This window comes from Pongo pygmaeus, chromosome 8, assembly GCF_028885625.2.
Source record: "Pongo pygmaeus isolate AG05252 chromosome 8, NHGRI_mPonPyg2-v2.0_pri, whole genome shotgun sequence".
Lineage (NCBI taxonomy): Eukaryota > Metazoa > Chordata > Mammalia > Primates > Hominidae > Pongo > Pongo pygmaeus.
Window position 1 is genome coordinate 90,136,636 of NC_072381.2, and position 27,648 is coordinate 90,164,283.

A 27,648-nucleotide genomic window follows, 5' to 3' on the forward strand; every position below is an offset into this window, starting at 1 on the left:
TGCAATGTTGATATCAAGTCAGCCACTATTTTTTATTAATACACACACAGTTTTCAATTTTCTGCGGGGTGCTATGGATGATATAATATCAACAGAGGATGAGGATTGTGACAGAGAGTATGAGGGCCAAGCATGTGAATCTGTCCCTAACTGCTCTGGAGGATTCCAGTTTCTGCCCTTTATTTTCTCAAAAATGTCTGCTTCGTATGATTGCAGGGAGGATGAAATAGTTTTGTTTAGCACATCGACAGCACCTTCAACAAAGAAAGCTCACAACCAGGTAGCTGTTATCTTATTACAAAGCAATCCATTGGCAAAGGCTGACCTGCATGGGCTGGATTATAAAAGCATAGATATTTGGAAATAGAAAGGCTTTTGAGAGCAGTGATCATCAAGAAAGCTTTCATGGCCTTTGGGATAGACTTTAATTGAAGAAAGTAGAAACTGGTATGAAGGGGAATGAGAACAAATCTAGAAGGTAATTTATCTAGAGAAACTAAAGAAACTCATTTGATAAGGAAGGATGGTTAGTGCGGTGAGTAATGGGATATGGGATGGCAAAAAATGAAGATCAAAAATGGAGGGAGTTAAATTTTGTGTATTTGCCAATGTAGTTATAAAATATAAATTTAGAGACTCTTTAGAAAGGGGAAATCTGTCCCTTTCCTTCCTAAGGCAGTCCCAATGTATTTGAACTAGAGACTCAAGATCATTGATCTAAAATCATTCCTAAGGATTTTGCTTGTTTATATCTGGATAACTGTGAGGTTACCTTAACAATCAGCTTGCTAAGATGAAGAATATTTCAAGAGAATAATATTTAGCTATTTTAGAACACTGGCCTTAAAAATAAAAGGAAAAGATGTTCTGAGGTGTAAGGAAGAGAGATATAGAAAAAATGGGATGCTGAGGGTTTTTTTTCCGTTTTTCTTTTTTTTTTTCTTTTGAAATGGAATCTCACTCTTGTCGTCCAGGCTGGAGTGCAATGGCGCAATCTGAGCTCACTGCAACCTCCGCCTCCCAGGTTCAAGTGATTCTCCTGCCTCAGCCTCCTGAGTGGCTGGGATTACAGGCATCTGCCACCACGCTCAGCTAATATTTGTATTTTTAGTACAGATGGGGTTTCACCATGTTGGTCAGGCTAGTCTCGAACTCCTGACTTCAGGTGATCCACCCATCTCAGCCTCCCAAAGTGTTGGGATTACAGGCATGAGCCCACTGCGCCCGGCTGATGCTGAGTATTTATAGGGACATATGGATTGTCATGGCGGTGGAACCTAAAACAGAATGTGAGATCTAAAATAAGGAAGTCTGTTTGTGCTATCTTTGCAGGGCTTTCTTTGTTCCTAATGTCTCATTCTCTTTTCAAGATCAATTTTTCTTAAAAATATATACATACCCTTATCATCTCAAAATCTTAAAAAGATTGAAATAACCTCTGCAAATGTCTTTTAATTTTGCGTACAAATCAGAGTCTGTGAAAGAGACAGCACCCAGTACCTTCTGGCCGTTTTGGCACTGCCTGGCCAAAAGTTGATTCACTGCTTACAGAAGGTTAGACCAGTGGATACCTGGAAGTCTCCTCACTGCTTCAACAGCATACTTCACTAAATGACTGGCTAGACAGGCTGGTTTTTCATTGAAGTACCAGCCATGTATACATCATTCTTTTCCTTCCTGAAACAGAGAAACTCTTGTGTAAACATGGGCCAAGTCCAAAGTCCATGTGAGGGATGTCTCCTGTTATTCAGACATCCATTACTTGGATAGTGTAGCCAATAGTTCTGGAAAACCATCCTACCGTATTTATGTTTGTTCTTTCCAGAGTAGATCAATGCACAACAAACAGCAAGTGGTTTAATAACAGAATGCAATTCTAAAAATAATAAACAGCTTACCTGCTCAAAACTCTCTTACCAAATGACATGAAAAGGATCTGAAACTTACGTCCACTTCTAAATGAAGGCATTGACTTTAGAAATCTGAAAAGATGCATGTGTTATTTATGAGTGTAACACAATCACCCATAACTACTTTGGCAGGATGAAACCCTAAATAATGGGATCTCGGACAGGTTAGTTTTGTTCAAAGAGATTGAAGCAGGGGATGTCTAGGGTATGATGAACTATTCAGGGACTCTGGGATGGAATCACAGTGCACTACAATCTCTCAGAAAGAAGAAGTCCTATGAAACCATTTGGATGGGGAAACAATGTTCATTGTAGCAGTATTCACAATAATTAAGACGTGGATTCAACCTAAATGCCCATTAATGACAAATTGAATAAAGAAAATGTGGTACACATACACCATGAAATACTATATAGCCATGAAAAAGAACAAGATCATGTCTTTTGCAGGAATAGAGGCTGTTATCCTCAGCAGACTAACACATGAACAGAAAACTAAATACCACATGTTCTCACTCTGAAGTGGGAGCTAAATGATGAGAACTTATGAACACAAAGAAGGAAACAAGAGACACTGAGGTCTAGTTGAGGGTGGAGGGTGTTGTAGAGATTATTACATCACCCAGGTATTAAGCCCAGTACTTAATAGTTATCAACAAACCCCTATGACATGAGTTTACCTATGTAACAAACCTTCACATGCACCTCCAAACCTAAAATAAAAGTTAAAAAAAAGAAAGTTGTATGTAGAATATATTTATAAAATATTTTGTCCATTTCCAAGCTAGTACTTTTGTATAAACTTATTTTGTACTGCTCTATTAAGATGGATAAACACCAAATTTTATACAATTTTGGTCAAGAATATACTTGAATAAAATGCTGTGAATACTATTGGCAATATATCCAAAGAAGTATTTTTATTTTTTAAAATAACAATGCACAGATCTGGGAAAATTAGTCTTATAATGCCTATCCTCAGAAATACTTTAAGCCTTTAGAAAAAGATATGTGTTTAGCTGGATAAAGTAATATGATTGAGGTCATTATATGATTCTACAAAAAGTTATAATAGACTATTTCATCAATAACAAATACAGGTTTTCTTCATTTCTTTAAATATTTAATTATTGTTCTAAAAAATGGGTAGTATAGGAAACAGGAGGATATTGAATTTTGTGTATTTTCCAATGTAGTTATAAAATCTTTAATATAAATTTAGAAATTATTTAGAAAGGAAAAAATCCATCTCAACATGAAATATCCAGTTTTTCTTTGTGTCTATCTAAACATAAATGAGTGTAGTTTTACTTTATATTCAGAAGAAAACACTTTCTTTGATTGATTTCTCCAACAGAGAATATACAAAAGAATTTTATAAGTTTTCAAAGTTTACCAACAAACTATTTAGTGTACAAATCTTTGCAGTCTCAAATAAAATAAAAAGATATATGTTTATTTAAGCCATTGCAGGACAGAAAGACATAACGTGAATATAAAAAATTAACCAAAAAGCAAGCTAAACAATATTAAACATTTCAGAATAACAATGTTGCCAAATCATATTTCACTGAGAGTTCTAAACCACAGTCATTGACTTTGCCTACTTCAGGGTATGAAATATTTTTATGGATGCCAATCCACCCTCATGGCTAACCACATCACTTAGTACTTTTAGATGTTGGATCAAATGAGGCAGAGGAAGAAGACATTGAGATCACTCATCATAAATCCCTAGTTTTCAGAAGGGCATTTGTTTGAAAAACAAAGGGAGGTGTGAAAGTGTAGCTCCGACCCTTCAGAATCCACTGGTAGAACTTGTCAAAATTTCAAAAGAACTGTTTTATTTCCAAAGCTGATGTTCCAAAACCAGACCAAGTTGGATATACTTTTAAAAAATCCAAAGAAAGCACATGCAAATTAGAGGTTACCCAATGTTACAAACTTAGCCAAAGAACTTGCTGTAGGTTACATAATTTGTGTCTTGTGTTTTTGTCTACCAAGTGCTGAAAAATGCTCTGGAACACCTCTTTTTTTCTCTTTATGGTAACTTTAAAGGAAGTTTTTCTGGGGGAACATGGTATAGTTTATAATCAGCATTACATCTTGTATTTTAAGACTGGTAACATTCGAAGTACTGGCAGTGGCACCCAATTGCTAGAGTATATACTGTGGACGTTTGTAGAAAACAAGTATTCTTGGAATCTCATGGGTAGTCTGTGAAATCTATTAAATTATATTGCTCATTTTTTAATAGATATTAAATCCTCTTATAACATGTCCTTTGCAGAGACATGGATGAAGCTGGAAACCATCATTCTCAGCAAACTATTACAAGGACAGAAAACCAAACACTGCATGTTCTCACTCATAAATGGGAGTTGAACAATGAGAACACATGAACAGAGGGAGGGCAACATCACACACCAGGGCCTGTTGGGGAGTGGTGGTTGGGGGAGGGATAGCATCAGGAGAAATACCTAATGTAAATGACGAGTTGATGGGTGCAGCAAACCAACATGGCACATGTCTATCTATATAACAAAACTACACGTTGTGCACATGTACCCTAGAACTTAAAGTATAAAAAAAAAGATATTAAGTGATAGATTGGCCTTTACTTCTTATAATGCACTTGTAATAGAGAATTATATGTCATATATATGTAACTTGACAAAATGACAAAATAACTATTGTAAGGATCAAAACTAAAAGCTGAGTGCATCCTTCCCCAAATTCTCTGGTGCACTTTCAACTATTGTAGAACATTCCTATAAAGGTTTATTTTTAATAGCGGGGGGAGGGGGAATACTGTACAGATATCTGAATAGAATTTATGTAATAAATCCTTCAGGTCATGAATAACTTTCTTTAGAGTCATATAACTATTAACTTTTAGAGTTAGAAAGGATATTAATGACAACTTAACCCAATCACTATATTTTAATACATGATATAGCTGAAGTCCAAAGATATGACGAACTTATCAAACATCAAAATATTAGTAAATAAAAATAATATTCATAACCATTATTGCAATAAACCTTTAATTGCTTTAAAAAATTTCTATTATTGCTCCAAATGTGTCCAATGAATTAACTTATATAATCTTTTCAACATTTTTATAAGGATGAGTACAAATATTGTCCCCACTTTCTTTTTTTTGAGACAGGGCCTCACTCTGTCACCAGACTAGAGTGCAGTGGCATGATTGTGGCTCATTGTAGCCTCAACCTCCCAGGCTCAAGTGATTCTCCCACTTGAGCCTCCCAAGTAGCTGGGACTACAGGTGTGTACCACCACGCCTGGCTAATTTTTGTATTTTTTGTAGAGATGGGGTTTCACTGTGTTCCCCAGGCTGGTCTCAAACTCCTGATCTCAAGTGATCCACCTGCCTCCACCTCGGCCTCCCAAAGTGCTGGGATTACAGGCATGCAACACCATGCCCAGCCTGTCCTATTTTATAGATTGGAAAACTGAGATGCAGAGAAATCAAGTAATATGCTAATTAGTGGCAAAGATAAGGTTCATTTTTAGGTCAATGATTCAAAAGAATACTTCTGATATTTATATTATATTGAAGATTAGTTCATTAAATTCATGAAGATTTAATTGAATCTGAGTTACTTACATAACGCAGAGGGGAGAGTGCCCTAAATAATGACAACTGACCTCAAATCAATAATTTGATTTAAGAAGGCATTATAAATATCACTTTTGCAGATTCAGTTTTCTAAAGATTTTCAATTAAGAAATATGTTTGAGTGAATATGCTGTAAGCATGGTACAATTCTTGGCAATATATAAAGATGATAATTTTTCTTAAAGTCAAAGTCAGTTTGAATTCCTATCTAGTGATCATATGGAAGGAAGAGATAACATATTGAGAAGCTGAGAGAAAAAAAATGACAAACATAGAGATGACACTGTATTTATTTATATATTGATAGGACAAATATTAAGAAACGCTTATATTTTCTATTTCATATTGTCACAAGTAAGGTGATCTGACTTTTGAGATAACAGCTTAATTTATGATTTTTCCAAGCTGTATTAGCTTATTCAGAAAAAATACGTTCTGTTTTTAAAAGTTTGAGAAAACATACTAAATTCAATGCAAAATACTGCTGCTTGACATATATAATTTTTGTGTATCTTGAATCAGTATGCTTCATAGAGTATATATTTAGACGTGATACTTTAATCAGTTTTATTGATGGACAGATACTGATTTTAACTTCAGTGATATTTACTACTCTTTGGCTTGGCTTGGTTTTACAGGAGATTCCAGTCAACTTTAATTTGTGCTATTTTAACATTTTACTACAGTTCTCACCCCTCCTGAGAAAGAATTTATTCCTCCTTTGAAATTTATGGGATTCCTTTATAACTTCTTTCTAAAAGAAAAATAAGTCAGGTTGTAATTAATTCCCTTACAGATAGTTTATGAAATTAGTGCTGACTCTGTCCCTTCTTTACTATGGTTTGTGAGGCCTTAAAATGTAATTTAAGAGGTGAGATTATAAGTACTTCCTTGTTCAGGAAAAAGCAAGAGGAAGAAAACTCGTCTCAGGAAATATAAAAGCCTTAAAAGAATGATTATTTTGTAGGCATTGTGAGGAGAGGGTGAATCATGTGTGAATTGTGTTCTTTCAAAACAGACGGTGGCAGTTTGTTAGGTTATAAATTCAAATGTGGCCTCACAAATGCAAGTCAATTTAAATCACGAGGAATCTTCACAGAGCACCATTTAGTCCATACTGACTGTTACCAGGAGACCATTAAGCCACAAGGCACCTTCTCAGCAGGAGCCCAGAGATCAGCATTACTGGGATTGGAATTCTTCATTAGTAAAAAGAAGACACAAAGTAGTATAATGGAAAAAACAGAGCTTTCTGGCAGACAGCCTTCTGTTATGTGACCTTGTGGCCATGTTATATCATCTCATCCAACCTGCAGTTTTCTCACTGAAAAACACCTGCCTTCCAGAACTTCTGTATCATAATGTGTTTGCTTTCTTCTATATCTCAGATCTGTCCCTGGTCTTCCAAAACCTATGTGGGTCTTTGAGCAAGCCTCAATCTGAGCTTCACCTCCCTCATTTGTAAAAATTGAGAATATAGATTAAATAATTTAAGGATACCTTCCAAGTCACAATTCTCTAGAAAACTTGTGAAAGTGCACGGCAAAAATGGATGGTGAAATTAATATATGACCAAAAATAGGTAAGATATTAAAGATAGTGAAAAGAATCTTACTTGATTTTTTTTTCTCATATTTCAGCTTTGAAACCAAATAAGCTACCTAAGTTGTCACAATTTTCTTTTACTGATTTCAAAGATCTCCATGCAATGAAAGTCTGGGGGTGGGAGTGGGGGCAGATGGGCAGGACATAATTTGACCTGAGGATAATAAAAACAGAGTCTTTGAATCTGGTCATCATATGGCATTTATGACAGCCACCACTTCCACCCTTCCCAAAGCAGACCTGGTTAACCAATTTTAACACTCTCAGTCCAGACTTGGGTTTAGCATTACAACATATTGATCACTATGCTAACTATTTAACCCATTTAACCTCATTATCGTTTAAGAAGATAATTACATTCAATTTCATTGAGTAGCCTGAGGCTCAGATGGGAAAAACTTTTGGCCAACAACAACCATTGGCAGGCAGTGCAGCCAGCATTCTTGCCTAATTCTTTCCACCTCCAAGGCCTGTGCTCTTGAAGACTGCACTGTATTGCCTTTCCTCATAGTAAGAATAAGAGGATTTGAAAGATGAATTCAAATTGAGCCTCAATGTTATTTCATTCATTTCATTCCAAATGTTTATTGTGCATCTGCAATTTGCCAGGCACTGTTCTCAATGTAGGTGATATATCAGTCAATAAGGCAGAACACAATCTAATATAGTACGCTTATGGGAACACAAATAAAAAACAAGATCAGTAAATGCAATTTAAGGTATATTAGTCTTTGTCTATGCTACAGAGGAAAAAAAAAGTAAGGAAAGTCAGGGTGGCGGACTATAAATTAGCGGGCAGGGAAGTTCTCATGAAAAGGTCATATTTGAGTGGAGAAGACTTGAGGGAAGGAAAGAAATTGGGAGAAAAGCATTGCAGGCAGAGGGAGAACAAGTGCATAAACACTTAGGTGGGAAATCTGTCACAGTGTCCCAGGGTACTGAAGTAGAGAGATCAAGTGACAGATGGAATAGCAGGAGATAAATCCAGAGAGAAGAGGGGCTAAGAGAGCAGACTGAGGAGAATCTTGTGGGGCATAAAAAGGACTTTGCTTGTATTTTTTGAGCAAGATCAGAAAGAATTGGAAGGCTTTGACAAAGGAGGGCATGATTTGGTACTGAGTATTGACTAGCATTATGAAAATGTTGACTATTTCTTGGATGAAACAGAATTATAAATATATATTACAACTTAAGTCCACTCAATGTACATAATGTGATACATAATGTACATAATGTGTGCTGTTATGGGCTGAATTGTGTCTCTCCAGATTCATATGTTAAAGTACTAAGCCCCAGTACCTCAGAATGTGACTATTTGAAATTAAGGTCTTTAATAAGGTTTTTAAATTAAAATGGGGCCCTTAGGGTGGGCCGTAATCCAATCTCACTAGTGTCTTTATAAGAAAAGATTAGAAAATTCAAAGAGACATCAGGATTGCACACACAGAGGAAAGTTCATGTGAGGGCACAGTTGGGAAGGCGGCTGGTTGCATGCCAAGGAGAGAGGCATCAGAAGAAGAAACCAACCTTGCCCAGCACCTTGATCTTGGACTTGCCTCCCGTACTCCGAGCAAATAAATTTATATTGTTTAAGTCACCCAGTCTGCGATATTTGGTTATATCAGTCCTAGCAAACTATTACATATGCCTTAGTAAACCATGTAGTCAAATGCATGTTTTCTTCTTATGGGGAATGAACACACTCAAACTACAATAATGATGATAAAAGTGCTTTTGCTTCCTATTCTTCCCACTATAAACATAAATATTCTTAACATTTACAACATTTGCAATTTATAAAACTATTTTACATGCATTGCTTCACTGAATCATTACAACAACATTGTGTTTTTTCTTAGTGAATGAATAGAACAAAAAGGAAGCTTTAAGAAGAAGAAATGTCTTCCTCAAGATAAGTAACTGGTTACAAATCAAAGCAGTGAAAGAAGAAGGAATGGAGTTAGACGATGTCTAAAATAATCTCATAGATGACTTACTCATTGGAAAGCTGAAAAATGTGCCTTTAAAGTGGAGAGATCTCCACTTGGTAATTACCTTAACCAAGGGATAAAATGGTGGTAAAACCTGAAGTTATGTCAGTCCTGATGCGATGCAATATGAAATACTTGAAATACAAGGAATAAAATACCACCTATGATGTGTTCTTGTCACAAATGTTAATTCCGAATCTAAGCAAGCCTTTATATCTAAATCTTCATTTATGGGAAATACAAGAGATTGGGCAACATGTTAAACTATACAATGAGGAAGCAATAAAACAAATTCAGAATATGAAACATTTTATGAGAAAATTGGTCTGGACTTTTCAAACAGTGAGTATCATTATAGAGATGTGTGTGTAGAGAAAACTATTCTCTAAAAGATCCCAAAGAGATGTAACATCTCACACAATGTGTGAAGCTAAATTGAATTATTTGGGGATAAAAAGGATCTAGAAAACACATCCTTGGCATAAATGGCAAAATTTGAATATGGATTCAATATTAGATAATAGCAAGGGATTTTTAATTTGTTATTTTGTTAATAGTATTATAGTTATATAACAGAATGTCCTTACTTTCAAGAATTTAAGTGTGAAAGCATCATGACTGCAATTAATTTTCAAATATTTCAGAAAAAATGTGTACTTATATAAATATATAAAACAAATATAGCAGTATGTTAATTTTTCAATCTACATGACATGTATACCATGTTCTTTGTACTTGTGTTTGAATTTTTCTGTTTATTTGGAAATTTTAATAGTAAAAACTTGAGATTATGAAAGGAAAAAACAACATTGTACATTGAATGTGCTCAAAGAAAGTAGACACTGGTACAAATGATGAAATGGTAATAAAAGAGATAGACAAAGAGAGGCTGCTAAATATCTTGCTAGGATTGGCCTTTATTAAATTAGAGACTAACTGAACTGATTTTGAAATATCTTTTTCTTACTGATAAATGTTCACAAAATAAACTAAATAAAAGCTTCCCCAAATCCTTCAGAATTTTAAACTGGCTCATGTTCCTCTCTACTTCACTGATAATGTAGAAGATATGAGCTTATGAAATTAAATTAAACTATAACCTTTTTTTATATTTCTCAAACAACCTTATTTCTGTTTCAGAGTTTCCCTTCCTTCATTTTCTCCCCTAGTTGCATGTGTATTTCAGGAGCTCTTGAAATAACAATCAGCTCTTAGAGTTTGTGCTAGTTAGTTTCAGGCTGTTATAACAAAATACCATAAACTGGGTAGCTCATAAGCAACAGAAGTTTATTTCTCATAGTTCTGGAGGCTGTGAAGTCCCAGATCAAGGTGTCAACAGATTTAGTGTCTGATGAGGGCCGCTTTCTCATAGTTGGGACCTTTTTGCTGGGTCCTCACATGATGAAAGGGGTTATCTCTTGTGAACTTCTTTTATAAGGGCACTCATCCCATTCATGAGGGCTCCACCTTCATGGCCTCACCACTTCTTCAAGGCCCCACCTCTTAATATTGTTGCATTGGGGATTAAGATTCAACATGTGAATTTTAACACAAGCATTCAGATCATAGCAGTCAGAAGAGTAGGATCTGGCCTTTTTTACTCCATGCTCCACTGAAATGTACATAACCCCAACTTGTTCTTGGCTCCCTATTCACACTAGTTGCCATTTTGACATCACTTACCCTTGTTCCTAGGCCTTCCCTTGGTCAGATCTCTTTCAACTATTTCTTTGTTCTTCTTCAGGGCATGGAAAACATGCAGATGCTCTATACCATGTTCTAGGGCCTCTGGAAATACACTGGGGCTAAATAAAGCCATGTTCCCACAGAAATCACCTCGTAATGTGTAACCTACAGCATGGGCACCATTTGGGTTGAAGTCAGAACTCTGAGATGTTGCTACCTTGTTTGCATAAGACTCAGATCCTCAATGTATGAATTTGTTTATTTCTCCCTCCCCACTTCCAGGTTGCTGATCTATGTGAAGTGTAGGACATAGATCCCTTTCTTTCAGTGACAGGTTGCTATTTAAACTCTCTTACTCTTCTTCTCTCTTCTTTTTAACTATCCCTCAGCTGATAAAGGTTTATTTAGCTTTATCTATCTAGTTTTAAAGGTAAAACATATTCACTCTTAATGCATAGAGTATCCTCCCAAATCTTTTGTCATGTCCCAAGAAATAAATATTTAGTCTTTTGCTCTGTTGATTCTCTGGGTAATCACTTCTCTGAGGTTAAGTGTATGTCTCAGCTGCTGTTTAAATTACATGAAGAGAAACAAGGTAAGAATATAGGAATACTAAACTGTTTGTTTTACATATGAACATGTTATCCGCTACATTTATAAAAACACTGACATGTAGTTATTCATAATTCCACCAGAAGACCATCTTCCCATGTCTTATAATTTGGTATGCATTAGTTCCCTCCAATCATTTTTGACAATAAAGTGTCTTAAATTAACTCAGTCTTTTGTGTGCAAACAAAATGAATACTCTAAAAGAGGACAAGCTATCATAAATAAAATGTGAGCCATAAATGTAATTTTTAATTTTCCAGTAGTCACATTAAAAAAAATGGATGTAATTAATTTATCTTATTTAGCCCTATATGTCTGAAATATTATCATTTCAATATGTAATCAATATTTTAAAAATATGTTTTATATTTCTTTTTCCACAATAAATCTTTGAAACTTGGTGTGCATTTTATAGTTACCATCAATTTGAGCTAGCCACATTCCATATGCTAAATTTGGGCTAGCCACATTCCATATGCTAAATACAGTAGCAACTGTATTGGACAGTGTTACTCTAACAAAACATCAGAACCCTTAACACTGAGGACACGTTGAGAAGGTGCTGTCTACAATCCAGAAAGAGAGCCTTCATCAGAACCATACTATTCTGGCACCTTCAGTCTGACTTCCAGCCTTCAGAGCTGTGAGAAAGAAAGTTCTGTTGTTTATAAGCCACCTAGTCTATAGCATTTTGTTATAGTAGCCCAAACTAAGACATTCTGCATGTCTCCAAAAATGACACCCACCGCTTTTTCTCCCAGTTCCATCTTGTACCTCTGGCTGATAAAGAGCATCAACATAATCTGTCTTGAATCTGGGTGAAAACTGAGGGTCTCACCTGAAAAAAATGGATGGATTTGCTGTAATGCCTTGCTTTACTGATAGCTTCAAGGCACAAAAGAAGCACTTCAATCACTATGTGAAGAACATCCAATCTCTAAAACAATCATTATTGTTTTGTTATATAACTTTTGCAGACATTGAAAGTGGGTGGTAAAGAGCCATTTAGGACAGCTCCAAAAGTCCTTGCCCTGGGTTACTAAGGAGCAGTAGCATCATCTATAAGAATAAATAAAACAAAATGTGAGTAGGGTTACAGATGGCAATACCTTCTGTTTTAGAGATCTTTAGTTTGAGGGTTTTTTGGGACTTCCAAGTAGAGATGTTCAGTGGCTCGTCTGATCCATGTATCTGTTTCTCCAAAGACAGAAACTTGGGATTTAGATATGGATTTCAGAGTCACGACTCACAGGTGAAGCTATGGCTATCAATTTCAAAACTACATGATTTTTCTAAGCTAAAACAAAAACATAATTTCTTCCCCAGGTTTAAAATTTTCATAGAATTGTGTAACTTCCTGAAGGAGATAGCTGAGATATCATCTATTTCGTCCTGCTGATTTTTTTTAAAGCAGAGAGTACTTATCAATATTACTATACTTACATATTAACATGGGCTTTTAATTTTCTGAAGAAACTTGAAACAATGCAATTGTGCATTATGTGAATAAATGTCCCCATATAGATGTATTTGTGTGGTAGCAAAGATTCTATAATGTTTGTACTCTGTGATCAAAGGAGTGGCTTTTACCCTCTGATCCTAGTATCGTTCTTTATGGTTTGGGAACTTGTCAATTAAGACCGTAGATTATTTTCTTGGTATCCATCAATTTGATAATCTTAGACAGCTACATGAGTTCTTTAAAGGAAATAATAAATCTAATAAATATACCTTGGTAACCATTTCAGTCTATATTTATGCCTTGAAATCTAAAGCTTTCATTAAACTTTCTCAAGAGTTCTTGTAGAGAGTTAGAACGTAGCTTCAAATGATATTTTCTAAGTTTTATGTGATTCCTTATTGAGAAAGAGTCAAACTTTTCTTTTTTCTTTTACTGAATGAGATTAGATAACACCCACTTTAGGAAACAGAATGTTTCATTCTTACGGGTTTTAATTTTTTTAAATCCCATTATTTCTTTATAACTCCCCGGGCAATTTAACCAGGTTTGTTAGAGTAAGTATGCTCAAGTAAAATGAAATTAAAACTTCTCCAATTGGTTATTACCTCAATTCACAGGAAAATACTTCTCACCTACTTAAAGCAATTTTTCCACTAATAAAAATTAATTTTCTATACCACTTTTAGCCATGAAGCTTTTGGTGCAAATTTATAATTTTTATATTTGACATAACAGGTATAGGAAATTTATAAAGTGCTGGGTTTTAAAAACGGTGAATGATTGTACAATATATTTTATAACACCGATCAGATAAGATGGTTATATACAAGTTACTGAAGAATGTGCAGGTCTTAGAAAGGACCAAATTAAACTGATTGTTCCTCATGTAATTGTCAGTTCTGTAGCTGTTTGACTGCTAAGCAAGCACTTTAGTTACAACGACTGAGTTTGTGGTACTATGTAGACATGCTGTATTTATGGAAGTAACCTGATAATCAAATATCAGGGACAAAAGAAGAGATCACTATAGCTATTCAGGAATATACAAATCGATAGATGCTGTAGGACAAGGGATATTTGTAAAGCACAAATCCCAGAACTTTATGGAAGTCATTATGTTGGGAATAACTTTAAGGTAGATCAAATTTGGGATAAATTATTCAGGGTTGTAGAGCACCATGCTTTTGGATTTTTGCCACAAGTTATTAAGAATTCACCCTGATTACCAGTAGATCAAATTTGGGATAAATTATTCAGGGTTGTAGAGCACCATGCTTTTGGATTTTTTGCCACAAGTTATTAAGAATTCACCCTGATTACCAGTGTCCTAGTTACTTGGTATCTTACTTAGTGCCTATAATTCTGCTGTGTTCATTTATTCAAAAGTATTTATTATGTACCTCAGACATGAAAGAAACATACTATTGGAGTATCAGGAAAGCATATATAGATAGCCTTTAATGTGTATTTCTATACATAGGGTCTCTACTACATTAAAATTTGCTAGATCATGTTTTCTTAGGTATTTTGCTTTCTTTTTGAATGCCAGAACTTTCATTTGAACTTTTCTGTTTGCTAGGCTTTCCTTCAGTTTTCATAAATTAACACTGATTCTGCCCTCCAAAACCAGTGCAGCTGCGTGTCTTCAGGAACCATAAGTTGAAATAAAGAAATCTAATTTTCCAAATATCTTCAGCCTCTTCTTTCTTTTTCCCTACCTACTGCTTTCTTCCAGGAAGTGTTTCTCATCATCTGATCAACAATGACCCTATATATTTACAAAGTATAATTATAATTATTTATTATTGATAAGTCATATTATGAATAAACAAATAATTTTAAAATGCATAAACCTAAAAACATAATTTTTCAAGGTAGAGACTGTGACACACATTTCTGTGTTTGTGAGTGTGTGATATACAGATATTTTTACTGTCATTAGCTAGTCCCTATGAATCAAATGGTGAAAATATCATAAGTATTAGTACACCTTTAATTCAGTAAGAAAAATAAACTATATTCAGTTTTGAAGGTTCTGTTTTATTAGAATCAAACTGTCCAAACACCTCATATTTTAGAATTTTTGTTCTTTATTACACGTATCACCTTCTATGTTTATTTTTTCTTTTAAAAATCTTTCAATAGAATATATATACATGCCTCATTTTCCTTCTGAGAGCAAAAATGGTAATCATAGGTAGTAACTGCCCATCATTATTTACTGAAGAAGACTGGTATAATACAAAACCACCATAATATGGCAAAGTTTAGTAAGAGATCATTGAATTTAGCTTGCTTGCGGACATTGCTGTGGTAGAAAACAATAAAGTTTACTAACTCTACTTGTAGCTCGATTTTCACTGTTGTATAAGATATAGTCTAATTGACAGATACTGCTTCTTAAAAAACTGTGACTGATTTCATCAGATTTTCAGTAAAATATGTTCAGTGACAGACATGAAATTGCCAGAAAGATTATATCATTCTAGTTTTATTAATACTATACCAGATAGGTTTTTCCATAAGCTGAACCATGATGAAGATCTGAAATGTCAACAAGCTTCCCATTCTGAAGGTTCCCAGTCACAATGGAAATGATCCTAAACACAGGAACTGGTCAAGACTTCCTTAAGTGTGCTTCTTGTTACGTAACCTCTCCATATCTCAGCTCTTAGATAGGAAATTGTTTGCTGATACCACAGGCAGAGAAATTTTGTGCTCTGAGAGAAGAACTAAAAGACAGATATAAAGCCATGATCTTTCAGGCTGTTTTTATATTTGGCTATTTGATTTGAAAATGTTTCCTTTCACAAGCACTACTGAAGTTCTTTGGTAGAGATGCATAACCTCCTATTAAGAATATATTCAGTCAAAAGTCAATTTCAACTTTTTCTTTTTATAACATCTACCTAAGTCATAGGCTACAGAAGAAAGAAAGTCAGGGACCTTAATTGGACAAGAATTCTCTGAATAATGAAAAGATCTGGAGTTGAATGGAAAGCTAACATAAGAAATAATTGGTTTTCGATTTTTAAAAAATGTAACCTTGCTATTTCTCTGCATGTTCCTACTAGGTTTGGTTGTATTTTTAAAAAGGCACTAGTCTGACCAACATGGTGAAACCTGTCTCTACTAAAAATACAAAAATTAGCCGGGCATGGTGGCACATGCCTGTAATTCCAGCTACTCCGGAGGCAGAGGCAGGAGAATCACTTGAACCAGGAGGCAGAGGTTGCAGTGAGCCAAGATCGTGCCACTGCACTCCAGCATGGGTGACAGAGCGAGACTCTGTCTCAAACAAAACAGAACAAAACAAAACGGCACTGGGTAAATGCGGAACACTGGTTTAAAAATAACTAAAAATTAGACTATACATTATTTAAATCCTGACGAAGAAAATAATTAAGCTACTACACTCTGTCAGTGGACTGAAACCCCTAATAAAAAAAGAAACACACTTTGACTTCATTCAACCAAAATATACTTGTGTTTTAATCAGTGTTCTAAGAAAGTTTATATTTTACCTCATTTAACTTCACAACAAGCCTATGTGGTACATATGATGATAATTATGCAAATGAGGAGATGAAGCCTAAGAGAAGTTGGGAACTGTGGCGAGGGCTCCCTATTAATGGGTGGCCAAAGCAAAGGGATAGCAGCCATAGGTTGAGAGGTAGCCAGAAAAAAAGGACAATTTTGAGCTAGGCATGGACTTGAAACTATTTCTAACACCCACTAGCTGCACAGCCATGACAAATTATTTGGCCTCTTAGAGGATCTGGGTAAGTTGATGATTATACCCATCTCTTAGTGCTGTGAGAATGAAAAAGGATTGAGTATCTGAAGTATAGTAGGTGTTACATAAATGCTTGTTCAATATATTATTGAATAATTGATTAGTGACAAGTTGCAGCATGGTTTTAATGAGGATAAATAGATTAATATGTATGACTGTTTGGCACATATAAGTACTAATAAGTGTCATGTAATACTAAATAATAACAATGATTATTAAAGTCTCCAAATAAGCATAACTATTATTATTATTAACTTACCAAACTTGAGTTGCAGTTCTTAGCTCCTGTTTGCAAGTTATCTCAGTCAGAAATTATGTATATTCAGCCCACCTAAAGCAAAACATCTCTCATCATAAAGTTGAAAGCCGTGTATTTGTGCTCTTATCTCTGAAGTTGCCCATCAACCTGTAAGTTCACATTTTGCCTGTTTTTCCTAGTTTATTTTTCCAATATTCTGTACAGAACTACATTAGAAAAAAAAATGTCAGTGAATTTGGCTACCTTTTACAAAACTTGCTTCTTTAATTGGGGCCAGCAATATTCCATGTTCCTTTTCTGCTGGCCAGGGGCTATTTCCTTGTTTAGGAGAGATTTGACACTGCCATTTCCAATTCATGAACCCACATGTCACTGTCACAGGCCTGGTTTTGATCTTTGAAGCACCTCTTCCTAAACTGGCATTCAGACCCCTTGCTTTTAAGGAAAGGAGACCTGGTGCCTCCATCAGATATTATTAACCTGAGGAGAAACACAAATCCTGCCATGACAGAAGTGGCTTGTGACATAAGCATGCTGTTGTCTCCAAGAGTCTAGCATGAACAAGTAGACTGAAGGGGACAGCCCAGTCTGCTGACTGGCGTTGCATGTACAGGAAGCCAACTGGACAAAGGGTCGAATCTGTTTCAAATTAAGGGAGTAGAAATACAGTAAGATGATTGCACTGTGATTAAATAACTGAAAACAATTTATCAGCTCAATAAGTTGTCACACCATCTGTCACATAAATGAGACAGTAAAACAGATTTGGTTTATAGCACAGTCTGATGAAATGCAAACCAGATCTGATTATTCAGTTTTTAAATTCATTGTTTTTATTACCTTCGTGGAATAAATTTCTTAGTTTTAGTAGTCATTCATCAAGAATTTAGTTCTCTCCTTGAGGTCCCTGTGTTTTTGCTCTTTCATTTTCTGAAATCGTATTTTAGGAGAGCACAGCTTTGAGGCTGTACCCAAGAATCTGTCATCTTTTCATTCATTTTAAGAATCATTGCAACTTGAAATTCCCTCTACTAATAATAGCTTCCATTTGTCAAGGACTTATTATGTGCCAGGCTACAGTTTTTATAGGTAGCCACATTTAATACTCACAGCAACCATAGAGGAAAGGTTTTATAATCCTCATTTTATGGATGGAAAAACTGTGGCTAAAAAAATTAGATATTAGTAATGTACTCAGGGTCACACAAAACCTAAGTGAAAGATCTAGAATTTAAATGGGTCTGTCTGACTCCAAAGCTTGTGGTTTTCATCACTTACTCTTCATGTGGATCTGATTCAATTTTTAAAAAATTTCCTAAGTACCATTTGCCAGATACTATGGGGAATTCAGGGTAAGTATATAGCAGATTCAAGTGGAAGGAGCAATATATAAGGGATAGTATAGGCAAACAGGTATAATTACTGAAACTGAAGTTTTGTTCAATTCCCACTTAATTACCCCAAGCCAATAAATACGGCCATCTAAGCCCCATGGAGAAAACCTAGAAGTGTGCTACTGAGTTGACAAAAGGAGCTATAGATATAAATAACATGTGCCTTAATGTAATAATTGGAAAACAGGTTTTCAACTCACTGCAGATAACTTTTATTCTGATACTTTATAGCCTGAAGATAAGAGGAAAATGGGCAACTCTTCATAATCTTGAGATACATACACATACATTGCTACTGTGTGAATTATATTGATGTATTGCCTCTTAGCTCCAAATCCACTGTTTTTGCCCTGGTGTAGGATCCTGTAAGTGTTCTTCTTTGTGAGCCAGCCATTGTCAGTAGAATATGTAGGGGAATAGGGGACACCACAAGAGAAGAGAGTTTCTCCTCCTTGTTCAGTTGCTGTGTATCTTACTCCAACAACTCACTGCAGCTCTCCTACCACTGGCTTGAGGAGACTCAGTGGTGCACCCCCTTCCAAAGAGTTTTGTCAGAGCAACGATGAAAATTTTCCAGTGAGTCTTGCCAGCACCCCAGTGGGCAGCTTCTCAGCAAGTCCCCAGTGAGTGGCTTCCAGCTTTATAGTTACTGCCTGCAGTACTCAGTATTCACCATCCACTGGGCGCACTCCTCAAAGAAGTCTGGACCTCAGCCTTGGTGAGGCAAGCTCTTCCAAGTTTGCTCCTTCCTTAGGTATTCTCTCAGCCCTAGAATTAGACGTTGTTCTTTACATCTGTTATCCCTGCACTTCCATTACACTTAAAGCCAAAATGCAAGTCTTCCACAAATCTTTTCAGATTCCTAATGTAATTGCATCTGTTTTCTGAATTTCTATTAATAATTTATTTAAACCTCTCATATACTTCTTGGCACTTTCTCCCTTATGTTTTAACTATAATAAATATGAATTGTTTTGTACCACTCAGGGTGTGAATAAAAACACACTGTTTATTTATCATGTTCTATCAGAATGAAGTTCTAGAAATATAAAACAGTTTAAGGTTAGCAGGAAGTCCGGAACCATATTCTTAAGGCCACCTGTTTACCATCTTAGATAATACAAAAAAGTCAGTCCGGGAAACAGGTCCCCCAGCTTCCCTTGTCCAGAGCAAAAGGGCCAGTGCTTACCCTTTATGCAGAGTAAGAAAGCAGAGGTTTAGACTGCCAGCAAAACAGGGCATCAACAAGGTGAGGAAAGTTTACTTTATTATTATTTTTTATAGTTTTTTCATCTACAAATATAGAAAGTGTTTTTATTTTAGCATGCACACAAGTTTAGCATTTTATAGTTTAGTATTATTTTGACTTTGATTCACATATGGATAAGTGAGTGAGAGTTTCTTAAACTTTTCAGTGCTCTGAGCCTCTGAACGTCTTGCCTTGGAAGAATCTTGCCATTGCCGGGTTTGCCACCACCAACCCTTGCTTGCACACAGAACAACAATTGAGTTGTTGGGTCTTCTTTCCTCTGCCTATCGCTGCTTTCATCCTATGTCCCTGCATATGCCAGCCTGGTTTTTTGAAGGACAGTGGCTCTGAGTGTGATTTCATTCCTTCATAACCAGCTTGGTTATGGCTTGCCCTGGCTCAAGGCCTCAGTGCTAATGTCCAGTCCGTCTGGGTACCACATCTGGAAAGCCACATTGGAACCTCTGGATCTCAGAGGGCTCAAACACCCACCCACATGGAACCTGTGTCCTCCATGTCCTGAGTCTTTATGTCCTCCATGTCCTGAGAGATCTATCCAGCATGAAGGATTCATTTCACATGCTGGTGATTGATCTGAAAAGCTTAGGTGGTCAATTAGAAAAGACTGAAAGCAGGACCTAGCCACTCTCAATGAGTCACTCTCCCATTCCTTCTAATAGTCACTCTTCCTGAGGATGGATACAGAATTTCTTGCACACACACACACGCACACACACTCACACATACACATACATAATAAGTTCCTGAATGGTCATTTATGTATTTTGCTATAAGCTTGTCTTATCTTTTCCACTCAAGTCAAAATCCTAAATGTAAGCTCAGGGCCTGATTTCTGTCCTTCGTGGCACACATAAAGTAATATGTGGTAAGTGGACAAAATACTTGTTGAATTAGAGAGTGAATGATGGCATTATTTTTAATTCCAAAAACTTCATTTGATTAGTATAATCACATAATTGACAGTTTCACCTTACCAATAATAAATCATTGAGAGTAACAGAATCAGGACTCAAAAACTGCTTATTTAGAGACTAGTTATAATCAATGAGTATTTCAGAAAAAAGAAAAACATTCATTAGGCACCCACTTACTATGTGCCTGGAACTACGCTAGGTGCTAGGGTCACAAACATTAATCAGATAAGATGCCTGCTATTAAGAAATTTATAGTTTATAAAGGACAACCAGTACATAGGTGAAAATTCATTTTTCAGTGTAACAAGGCCAATGAAGATGAGTATAAAATACTGGGGGTGCAGAGGACACACAGTTATACAGCACTCTGTGATTCCACCAACATAACACTCAATATACTCTAGTGGAATTACCAATTGAATAAATAATTGCCTTCTCGAAAAGATTATAAGCTCCAAGAGATCAGTGCCTCTGTTATGTTCCCTGTAATCTCCCAAGTAACTAGCAGAGGTCTTGGAGCATAATAGGTACTAAATAACCTCATGAGCAAATGAATGAATGAATGATACTACTACTGTTACTGCTACTAATAGCTGAAGGAGAAAGTCAAGGAAACACAGAATTTTACTTTAGGAGACAGGACTCCAGTGTCAGATGTACCTGATTTTGAATTCCTAGCTCCCCCATTTACTAACTGGGTGGACTAATTTTTTGCCTTTCTAGACCTGGGTTTTTATATCTTTGAAATGGAAATAATACTATTACCTAACTCTAGCTTTATGCAAGGTTTAAGATAATAAATATAGATGCTCAGTGCACTGCCTAAAGCTTAGTAGGCACTTATTAAGTACTTACCATTTTATAAATATTACTATTTCCTATAGTTTCTCTTTTGTCATTTATAGTAGAAGCAGATGAAAAAAGTGGCAATACGTCTTCTCAATGTAAATTTAATAACAGTGCTTTACATTTGTTGACAAGAGAATAAAAGGGCTCCTCAAACCTTCTTTTGAAATGTTAATAATTATTAGTCCTGACATATTAATAATTTTCACAATTTGAAATTCAAAGGCTTTTATATCCTTATTTGAAGTTTCTATATGAGAAGTTGATGATAAATCAAGGGTATTCTCTTAAAATAAGATTCAGTTAAATCGACTGAGGTATTTGTTTCAGAGACTATAATGGTTCTCATTTTATACTGAAAGCTTTAGAAAATATAAATAAACTTCGTCACAATAATGTTTCCTTCAGGGATGTATCCCAAGAATCAGTCACTAGACATAAGCAATGATTTCAATGCAAGTTCGTTCATGTTAGTTATATTTAGAGTAAAATTGAAAATCCAAGTATCTGATAATGGTAATTGGTTAAGTAAATTATGACTCAATGGAATATTATGATATTATGATACCATTAAATGTGATGGTATACAGAATATTAGTAACATGAAGCAGTGCTTCCAATATAAGTAAGCAGATTTAAAACTGTAAATACATTAAACATACATAAATATAAATGTCTGTGTATATAAATATTCATGTATTTATAATTATATGCATATGACAAAGTACATAATCAAAATGTTAGCAAGGATATTTTACTTAATAAGAATAAAACCCTTTTTATTTTATCTTCTGGTGGACTTTTCATGATTAATTTATATATGCTGGATTATAAACAGCACTTTCAAAATATAACATAGCACTATATACTTTCAATTTTATGACTTAAGAATTAAAGGCTTTATTTAGGGGCTTTTAAGCAACTTTTTTTTTCAAAAGCACCATTTTGAAGGGCTTAACTGGGTAAACAACACTCGGCACAAAATCTGATGACCAATACATTTGTACCTATTAGAATTACCACAGCTATATAATTTTGTAAAATAAAATTTTATTTTATTTAAGTGCTTTAGAATTAAAATTTGCCTTAAAAGCTGGTTTGGTAATTCTGCATTTTTATAGAGCAATAAAACTTATTTTACCCTCTATCCTGCTTCTTTATATATTTCTTTTTTAAGAAAGCAAAAGATATGCTATTTTATTATAAGTCCATTGGATGTCAAATAGGCATCTGTGTTAAGCAGAATAATCTTCCCTGCAAAACGTTCACATTCTAATTCCCAGAACTAGTGAATAGGTTGCCTTATATGGCAAATGAAAATTAAGGTTGCAGATAGAATTAAGGTTGCTGATTAGCTGACTTTAATATAGGGAGATTATCTCTTGATGGGCCCAGTATAATCACAAAGGTCCTTAAAAGTGGAAGAATAAGGTAGAAGAGTCGGAGTGATTCAATGTGAGAAGGACTCAATCCTTCCTGACTGGCTGTGAAGATGGAAGAGGGTTCCTGAGCTAGAGAAAGCAAGAAGCTTCTAAATACTGGGAAATGCCAGAAAACAGATTCTCCCTTACAGCTTCCAAAAGGAAGGCAGACCCTGAGACTACCTTGATTTTAGCCCAGTGAGACACATGCCAACATTTTAACCTATAAAACTACAAGAAAATTAGGTTGTGTTTCTTTAAGCTATTAAGTTTGTGGTAATTTGTTATAACAGCAGTAATAACCAATACATTGCCTCAAAATTAACAAGGGCAAAATCAAATTTTTAATCTTTTTCTTTAAATTTGCTCCTTCTCTGGGCTTTCCCACTCAAGAAACAGCCTGGCATCCTTACAGCTGCTGAAATCATAAATTTTTTAGTCATCCTTGACTTCTTCCTTTTATAGCTAATTCTGCAAAGATTCTGGTCAGCTCTACCTTCTAATTATACACAGAACTGAAGTACTTCTCATCATTTCCACTGCTATCAAGTTAGTGATAGCCACTATTTCCTCAAAGATTGCAATACCAATCCAATTCTGTCTTCTTGTTTTCAGCCTGGCTCCATCATAGATTCTTCCTCAATTAGGAGTCAGAAGAATGTCTTTGAGTATATAATTCCATCTATGCCATTCTGCTCAAAGTCTTCTTATGGCTTTTCATCTTAATGAAAGTAAAATAGTTTTTACTGTGGCCTACAAAATCCTGCATAAGTTGGCCCCCAGAAACCTCTTAATTACATCCTTTACCACTTTTTCCTCTGTCATACTGTGCCAGCCATATAGTCCTCTTCACTGCTTCTAGAATGCTACACGCACATTGCTGCTGACGTATTTTCCCTTGCTGGTGGAATATTCTCCCCAGATACCTATCCACATGGCTAGCTCCATCACTTCATTCTGATTTTCCCTGACACACTATCTAAAACAGTCTGTTCTCTCTCCCATTACTCTGTGTCTCCTTGTCCTATTTTATTTTTCTCTTGGCACTTACCACTACTCGTTTATTTGTTTTCTGTGTCTTGTCTCATTTGAACATAATTGCCATGAGAACAGAGATGTGATCTATTTTGTGAGTGTTCACTACTATACTTCCGTTATCCAAATCAGTGTCTGAGTCATACGAAGTGTTCAGTAGATGTTTTTAAACAGAGGAATAGTGATGCTTAAATTTTCATCTTAAGCAGATGCTTTAAACTGTTCATCTGTTCGGAAGCCTTCAGTCAACTCTTTTGCAAAACTCAAAGCAAAATTTGCCACATTGGATGAATAATTTTTATCCACAAAGGAAATCATAGAGATCCTAGAAAAAACTAAAAAATGTAAAAAAAAAAAAAAAAAAAAGTCAACCATGAAAAGAAGCTCAAGGTTCAAATTTTGTCAGAGCATGAATTCCCAAACCATCTGGAGTCAAATTTTACCTAATTTTGCCATTTATAAGCTGTGTTATCTTGGCCAAGTTACTTATCTTCTCCGTGCCTCCATTTCTTATCTATAAAATAGAAATAATAATAATACCTACTACATAGTGTTGTTACAAGCATTAAATAAACTAGTATTTGATAATACTTTGAATAATGCCTGTCATACTAAGTATATATCATAGTTTTATAAGTAAATGTCTTCCTTTTCTATTTATAGGTTTTTTTCAGAACATAAAAAACCTTTTTACTTGTTTTTTTAAAGTATAACATTGAAGTGAAACCTGGCAAACTTAGATACTAAAGATCAAACCATAGAGTAATTACATGTTTGAATATAGGTGTAAAGATCATATAAATAAATATTAACAAATAGTTTAGCAGTATATTTCAGGTATGTTACAAAATAATGAAGTGTGATTCAAACCTGAAATGTAAGGATGATTCAGTAGTACAAAATCTATTAATATGGGAGGGGAATATATGATCTTAATTAATGGTGGAGGCATTAGACAAAATTAAATTTCCATCACTAGTAATGGAGAAAAATATTCAATAGTTCCTAATTATCTTTCTTTCAAAATTTTCTGACACACATATTAATTTTTATTCTAAAAACAAGGCTAGGAATAGAGACAGTGCTAGTTCAAAAATTGATTTAATGTAATAAAAATATTTTAACAAATTTAATAAACAATACTTAACTAGCACTATTACAAAATTCTAGAAATAAACTGTTTATCTTCATAGAAGAACCTAAATTTTCTAGATTTCTTAAACTCAGAGACAAAATTCACTTTAAACATTAGTGAATATTATGATCAGTATGTAGAAATTAGGTTATAGTAAATTTTACTCAAATTATATTGAAATGTCTAGGATTAAAATGCCAAGTCCCAGGTGAGCTCACATGACTGGTCTAAGGTAGAATTTCCAAACTTTTTGTTCCCAGGACCCCTTCACCCTCTTGGAATTACTGAGGATTCCAACTATTTTTTGTTTATCTGGGTCATATCTATTAATATTTACTATGTTAGCAGTTAAAATAACTATTTTTAAAAGAGTAAGAATAAACATCATTTTCTTTTAGAAGGAAATCTTGCCATATCACCCAGGCTGGTCTTCAACGTCTTGGACTCAACTGTTCCTCCCACCTCGGCCTCCAGGGTAGGTGGTCTACAGCTGTGTGTGCTGCTGTGCCTGACTAATTTTCTTTATGTTTATTTTTTAAAGAAGGGCTTTCACTATGTTGCTCACATTGGTCTCTAACTCCTGGCTTCAAGCGATCCTCCTGGCTCAGCCTCTCAAGTAGCTAGGATTATAGGCATGAGACACCATGCCTGACAATAAACCCATTTTATGTTAAAAAGTAACTTATTTTATGAAGAATGGGTCCCAGGGATCCCCAGAGGTCCCCTAACCACGCTCTGAAAATTACTGGTTCAAAATTACTCATCCTTCTATCCAATGAATGAGGGGCTAGCCTAAAACACAGTCAGTGTTAGGCAATCCCCCAGCCATAGGGCTTGGATCATTAATAGCGAAATTACTCAATTCAGGCCAATGAATCTTAAAGAGAATCTGGGGCTTCTGAGAAATTAGTTTCTCTCTTAAGGTAAAACCTCTGGAAGAGGCCGTCTCTCTTTTCCCTTGCGTGTTGTGACATGTGAAAGACAGCCATAGATTTTCGTTTGCCTAGGACAGTTCCAGTTTATGCCCACTGTCCTACAGTGAGTATTAATTGCATTAGCTTTCACTCTCCAGAATTTTCCAGGTAAGTGAAAAATTAGACAGTTGCCTTAGAAATATAGATGTAAAACAAAGGATTGCATTGGATATTTTTCCAGTATGAAAAAAGAAGAAAAAAAGCAATGCTAAGGAAACAGCCAAGGGAGAACACAGCCAGGGAGACACTTAGCCTGAAATCATTCTCTGGCTGGATTACTGCAATAGATTTCTATTCCAATTTATTTCCTTACTTTTGAAATCAATTTGAATTTGGATCTCTAGTATCTGCAGCTAAAGGCAACCTAACTGATATACTCCGTCACCTCAAGTGATACGTGATAAGAGCTTGATGTGTATTCTTCCACCTTTCTCCTTGGTCATACAACAAGTACATTCTCTTACATACATATTTCACATAATAGGTTTTTGGGTTTTTGGTTGAAGTTTGTTTTTATGAGAGTGAAGTTATTATACATGTATTTAATAACATATATCTCACTGCTTTTTAATAGTTCCATAATATTTTATCTTATAAATATATCATCACTTTTCTCCTGTTCTTGGGCATACAGGTTGTTTTCAGGGTTTGTAATTATCAATAATGTAGAAATGATTATTTTTATAGCTCATATTCTTTGTCTGTTGCTTTTATTATGATAGGATAGATTCTTAAATCTGGGACTGCTTGATCAAAGGGTATGTGAGAATTATTGTTCTTAAAAGTAATTAGGAAACACTGTAGCTGGAAAAGCACTCATGTAAATAAAAACCTCAATACATACTTAGAAGAAGCAATGATCTGAATTTGTGTACTTCTTCCTCCTCATGGTAAAGTTAGGGAAAGAGAGAGGTTTGGAATTTAATTGACCTATTTTGGTCATTACCTAACTACTCAATTTGACCAAATGTTTCTGGAACAGAAAGTGGATGAGAATTAAATGAAGATACAGTCTTTCCATTGGGGACATCTTTCCCCACCTTGGCATGATGAAGATACAGATTTTACATGTTACACACAATCAGTAGCTATATAAAATAGAAGTAATCAATCAGATACATATATTTTATTTAAATGACAATGGATACTTTTATCAATAACTTGAAAAGTGATTTCACAAATTAAGATAGGATGTAGAAGATTAAACTCTTGAAAACCATTTTTCTTTATTACCTTATGGGGCATGTAAGAAGACATAAGCCTAATAGTGTCTCATTTAGGGAATGAAATGAATAATTTATTTTAAGGCTCTGGTGTTAAAGATTTATATAACTATTCATAAATGAGTAAAAGGAGGTTATGAATCAATCATCAGATTATTTTTCTATTATTACCCATGTAAAAAATTACTGTGTCCTGGTTTTATACCAATGTTCAATTTATAAAGACAGTTTTAAGTTTTTGTCTAGCTTTCTCTTTTTTGCAACTTGAATATGGAATAAAGGATGGAGAAGGCAGACAGAAGAAGATGAAGATGGAAGTTATGATTAAAATAAATAATTCATCAATTTCTTTTAATATTTGTCTTCTAACCAGAGGATATAAGCAGTTCATCCAGTCAGAAAATTCATTTATTGCACATAGAATTCAAGGACTACTCTGAGTTTCATACCTATACATTTTGGAGCTATCAAA

The 27,648-nt window shown here is 34.9% G+C and overlaps 2 long non-coding RNA genes across 4 annotated transcripts in view; both read right to left on the bottom strand.

The window, feature by feature from the left end:
* Positions 1-27,648, bottom strand: part of LOC134740170 (uncharacterized) — a 366,820-nt gene that overhangs the window by 214,797 nt on the left and 124,375 nt on the right. The gene's annotated exons all lie outside the window — the stretch shown is intronic.
* Positions 1-27,648, bottom strand: part of LOC134740171 (uncharacterized) — a 60,765-nt gene that overhangs the window by 12,527 nt on the left and 20,590 nt on the right. Inside the window, exon 2 of the long non-coding RNA XR_010127443.1 lies at positions 1,899-1,982. This is a non-coding gene — a long non-coding RNA (uncharacterized LOC134740171). The remainder of the gene's footprint in view (positions 1-1,898; positions 1,983-27,648) is intronic.